Here is a 5,861-nt window from a genome sequence, read left to right on the forward strand (position 1 = left end):
GAGGATCCAGTTGGTAAAAATGTTAACATTTTGTGTGATCAATTTTTTCAAATGTTTGATATCACAATTCTTCATATCTACATTCAACGATTTAGAGCCTGGACAGTAAGCTTGTCTTTGATCAGCCAATGGACAAACCCCATCTGTAGTGGTAAAAATCCTTCTGGGAGTCTGGGTCCAGGTAAGTTACAGGGAGAGTCTGTACTGACTGTACTGTTGGTCTATCCTTCATCCCCAGCCTGACGCTGGGGATGAAGGATAGACCAACATCAAAGCCCTCAATCCAGAAGACCCTGGGGCTATGAACAACCAATGGTACCATGAAAGAAAATGACAGAAGAGATGCAAAATTATGTAGTCAGAGGGAGAAACAGTTGGGTTTTGTTTCATTTTTTTTTTTTTTTCATTTCAGACTCCTCCATCAGTAAATAATTAATGTTAAAGGACAACTCTGACTTTGTGACAGGTTGGCCCATTGGTTCCTTTGATCAATATCTGATGAGAGGATTGGTACCAAAATCATCTCTGTGTCTCCCGTAGATAACTCTGTCCAATGCACATGCTAACGCTTTAGCATGCAGTATGTTAAGTAACCACTGGCGACGAGCAGTATACTAAAAGTGAGAAAATGAGAACAATGGTATAAAATTAATTTGTCTTTTTTTTAAAAAGAGGGTGGGCACAAATAGTCCCAGATATACTGTGCAAAGAGAATGTACATGCAATGGCAGAAGATCTTTAAGTGTAACTTGTTTTGTTTACATAATTGTTTTGTTTACATTGTAATGGGCAATTAATTAATTGAAAAATTAACTTTGGTCTCCCTCCACTGGAGGGGCATATGCATTTACTGCCTGGACGACTGGCTGTTTGTACTCAATCAGAGGGTCAGGGATGGAGGCAGTCCACCTGGCCTTGAAGCACATTCTCCTGGCTGTTTGGGGGAGGCAAGTATTGATCAGGACTGACAAAACCACAGTTGTGTCCTACATTAATCGACAGGAAGGAGTAAATTCCCTATCCCTACATATGAAGGCTCGACAGCTTATCTTGTAGGTACAGGCCCACGGCCCCTCCTTGAGGGACATTCATCTCCCAGGGTCCTGTAATGTTGCAACAGATTTGTTGTCAAGGGGGAGGCCCCATCCAGGCGAGTGGTGGCTGCACCCACAGATTGTGGAGCGCATCCGGCCCCCCTAACCCTAACCCTAACCCTAAACCCTAACCCCTAACCCTAACCCTGACCCTAACCCTAACCCTAACCCTACTAACCCTAAGGGGGAGGGGGGGGGGGGAGGCCCCATCCAGGCGAGTGGTGGCTGCACCCGCAGATTGTGGAGCGCATCCGGCTCCTCTTCAGGATAGCAGGGTTGGACCTTTTTGCTACAGAGGAGACCACAGTTTGACCCTTGTGGTTCTCAATCCGGGACTCACCAGGGCCACTAGGGGTGGACGTGTTAATTCATCCTTGGCCTGTTCCCCCATTTCCACTTCTCCTGGCGATAACCAGGTTCTTTGGAGCCTGAGTGCTCTTGGTGGCCCCAAACTGGCCACAGAGGCCTTGGATGGCAGACATCATTGAGCTACTGGAGGGCAGCCCATGCCATATCCATGCCATATCCTCCATGGGCCTGCCCATGCCCATGGCATGGGCAGGCCCAAGGAGGATATGGCACCCAAAGCCCCAGGTTTTGAACATTCATGCGTGGCCCTTGAACAGCAGTGTTTGCAAAGGCTTGGCTTGGACGGAGAATCGACACACTGCAGGCCTCTCGTGCTCCCTCCACTAGGCTGCAGTACAACAGCAAATGGAAGGATTTTAGAAATGGAATCCTGAATCCTGAACCTAAATGATGATTTTTGGGTATGGTTGGGTTGAAAGTACTAATTTTGTACATCAGAACGTACTCTATAGAAGGCCCTGGGTGGGTGTGTTCGCAGCCATAGAGCCGGTTGATTCTCAAGATGTCCAGGCCCGGCCTCTGGCCGATCTGCATGGTGGAGTTGGGGATGGGGGTGATGCTGTCCTTCCCATACTGAATAGAGAAGACTGTTCTTCCATAGTGCATGATGAAGGAGTAGTCATAGGGAGTGTCCAGGTTGTTGGTGTACTGCCTGTAGAAGTTGTAGACCATCCACTGATCGATGTTCTCCCAGTTGATCCTGACATACTGGTCGTGGTCGCTCCTGGTGTGCTCGTGCTGGAAGCCCAGAACACGGTTGATTTCATGTTGGATGATGCCATGGTAGGGGCAGCTGAGCCTGTTGAGAGAGAGGACCTGTCTGCATCCCTCTCTGCCCAGAGACGAGAAGCAACCATCCCTGTTCTCAATGCTGATCTGGTTGTACTCATTCTGACGGGGAACAAACTGGATGCAGGTGCTGCTGTGGAAGGGCTGCATGGTGTAGTCAATCTTCTGCCTTTCCCAACTTTCCCAGAGAAGGCTCTGCTCACTGTGAAGGGAACCATCACCATGCTGTTGGAGGCTTTCCACCACAGGCAGTTCTGGGACCAACAGAACATGGCGTTTCTGGTATATAGACCAGGTGCCAACACCCTGAATAAAGACAAAATGATAGGCTTCACACACAGTAGGCCTACAAATCACCATCAGCACATAATAAAACATGGACAAATCAAAAAACTGGCACCTGTGAAAAGAATATATAAATGTATTGCATCCATGATGACAATGAGCAAATATGCATTAGAGCAAATTTGCATGTAAGCACATATACAATAGACTTAATCAAAAACATGTACTCCCCCCAAAAAATACTCCCCCATACCCATTCATAGAATTGGGGAGAAGTCTAGATCATCATTTAAACCTAGAAAAACTGTAGCTCTGAGTTTATAAATCCATAAAGTTTCCGTCTGAGCCAGGCACTTAATCCTATCCCTATCCCTCTTGTTGGCAGATACCACAAACTTTCAATGATTCAGGGTTTGTACCATGACCATCATCCCTGTAATGTAAAGTCATGGGATAACTTTCATTAACAGTTCTTATGGCCCGTTTGTGTTCTGCCATGGCGTTTATGGTTCTGGGTGCCACCATGTCTCCTTCTAGTAGGATCTAACTGGAGCTGTTGTTGGAGGCCAAAATCCTGGTGCTGATGTCCTCATGGTCATCCACTTGGACCTCTGCTCCACTTCCTTCCTCCAAGAAAGGATGGGCGTGGGTGATGCCCAGCAGCAGCAGCAGGAGCCTGGGAGAGGGATTCATCCTCAGAGTCAGTCTGGTGGCTCTTTGGCTCTGACAGTGGAGCTTCTATGCGTTGCTTTGGAGAGACTCTTTGAAGCTTGGTGTTCGGCTCAGTTCAGGGTCTTTATATTCTCATCTACAGGTGTGTCTGCTGGGGGATTAAGGGTTGGGATCCAGAATGCTAGGCCCAAATAAACCTCTGAAAGGAGGACTCTACTGATAAACCTATTTATTGAACATAGAGTCTATTCCACACTGTTCACCTTCCACCATGCCACAATAAAGAACTTTCGTTTGTCCATTTTGTTTTGTTTGTCACACCACAAGGTTTTAGCTACCCTATTCATTCTGGTTTTATTTTTCATTGTTTTACAAATGACACCCTTTCCACAACCTTAACCAATGTATATATGTTAAAACTAAATTTACATGACCCAAATACTGTTTCTCTGCTCTCTGATCACCTTCGTAAATGAAATCCCATGCATGCATTTTATGACAAGCCGTTAAAGTTGTGGCAGTAGCTGTGTGTCCCTCTGTGAGGATGATGGACGGCCTATTGAAACTCTTGCATATGTAGAGGATGGTAATAGGTTCCTATGGGATGTGTTGCTGTGGCTCTGCCCAAGACAGCTCTCTAGTCAAAAAATGTATTGGGACAGTCCAAACCGTTGTACAAACCCATCATGGCTGTCCCTAGAGTAGGGGGACTTCAGTAATATTCATTTACTGATGCATGCTTGCAAATTTTATTAAACAATTTAATAGAATTAGCTTTCTGTTACACTAGTTTGATGCAATTCTAATACAACTTCTCATTAGTTTTCTATTTTGAGTTTTCCGTTATAATTTATTTAAAAGCTTTAACCTTTAAATAAAACACTTCCCTGGGTGGACAAAGCCAAATAAATGGATTTCATTTTGGTTCAGATGTCTCCAGCCCTTAAAAATAGCTCCATTCTACCATACTTCCATTTTAAAACACAGAAATGTAGTTGTGTATTAGTACCTGGCTATGTACCTAGCACCTAGTATGTCTTCTTGTGTTATGAAAATGTGGACTCTACTTCATTCAATTTATTTAATTATCACACATAAACTACGCTTCCCTCAAATCCTGGCCTCATATAAAGTGTAAAGATGAATTGTGAAAAGAATGTGTGTTTTCTCTCAAACAGCCCCCTCACCCACCCCAATCTCATCAGCCACCGTGATTAAGGTTTGGCATCGGGGATTGTGCTGTCTTCTTGGAGAGATATTTCAGCTGCATTTCTGACACTGTGAAAGGAGAGGAAGATAAAGGAGGCGTCGGGGAAAAAAACCCTCCCCGTTGTGTGAGTCCTAGAGAGGGCCTTGAACCCTGCCATTCACGCCTTTCTCTCCATCAGCTGAGTCTAATTGCCAGAGAGGACAGGAGACCCCAGGCCCGATCGCTCCTTATCCTCTTTAGCGCTTTCAGGCAAGTGAAAGGCGAGCTTCTGCTTTTGATCTTTTCTCTGATTCGCTTTTTCTTCTCTGTCATCCCTACCATCCTCTCCTCAGGAGTGACACCAGCTCCTTTCACTGCCTGCCCCCATCTCCATCTGCCCAAAATAATGACCAGGGCCCAGGCATTATTAAACAGAGGTGGAGAAGGGAGGTCAGCGTTGGGAGAGGGAGGTCTGGATGGGGACTCCAAACTTGTCTAAGGAGGGATGGAGGGGTCCCCCTATTCCAAATCTACTCCGTAGCCTCTCTATGCTCCCCTAGATTCAGTCCTTACAGTTTTCATGGCCTTAGCCTAGAGAAAGCCCTTTTTTAACAGACCACAGACGTAAAGGCTTGTCCCTTCCCAGAGGCACTGCTACAATAAGACCCTGGGCTGTTTGAGACAATGGGGCCTATGTGATCTCTCAGCCAGACTCAGGATGAGACGATGCCTTGCTTGCCAGTCCCATGGGAGGGTAGACCCGGTGGTCATTGTTGACAGCTAATGGACAGCATCTTTCCACTGGCGGGCCCCCCTGCAGACTGTGTCATTTTAGGTTGCTTAATAACAAAACTCAGGCTGCACTGATGAAGGAATTCTATGACAAACAGCAGTTTGTTTGCAGATGAAAATCATTCCCCTCACAAATCTCAAAAGCTAACACTGGGGGGTGATTGGATGAATGCAGCCAGCAACCAAAGACAGCATTCAGTGGGGAAAATTCAATATAACTTGTGAAAAGACAAAATGGTCATATGTCTGAAAAGGCCAGACTCAGAATCACTTTATTCAGCAAGTACAATAAAAGTACAGGGATTTGTTTTTGTATTGGCCCATGTAGACAGTAGACTATACATATCAGTCTACATATAGACAGTAGACTATATATATCACTCTACAAATACACATTCAGAATTCAAAGACACAATACTATCAGTTGTAAATCAGCCTTGCTTCGTCATGAGACAGACTAGTGTGGTTATAGATGCAGGGACATCAGTCATCTTTCTCAGAACTACTGTAGTTTTTCATATGGACAGGCTATAGGCGGTCTCAGGGAATGCCTGTTCACTTTGATGTACAAGACTGGAGTAGCAGACAGACCGGGAGTATATCTTTAAATAATTCGTATTAATATCCATGAGTGCTTTGGCAACAGACTTGACTTGTCATGCTATTAAAGC

General features: G+C 45.3%; 1 pseudogene; it reads right to left on the reverse strand.

The window, feature by feature from the left end:
• Positions 1 to 1,462: 1,462 nt before the first annotated feature.
• Positions 1,463 to 5,228, reverse strand: LOC139911365 (hatching enzyme 1.2-like; annotated as a pseudogene).
• Between the last annotated feature and the right edge of the window lie 633 nt (positions 5,229 to 5,861).

Source organism: Centroberyx gerrardi, chromosome 1, assembly GCF_048128805.1.
Source record: "Centroberyx gerrardi isolate f3 chromosome 1, fCenGer3.hap1.cur.20231027, whole genome shotgun sequence".
Taxonomy (NCBI): domain Eukaryota; kingdom Metazoa; phylum Chordata; class Actinopteri; order Beryciformes; family Berycidae; genus Centroberyx; species Centroberyx gerrardi.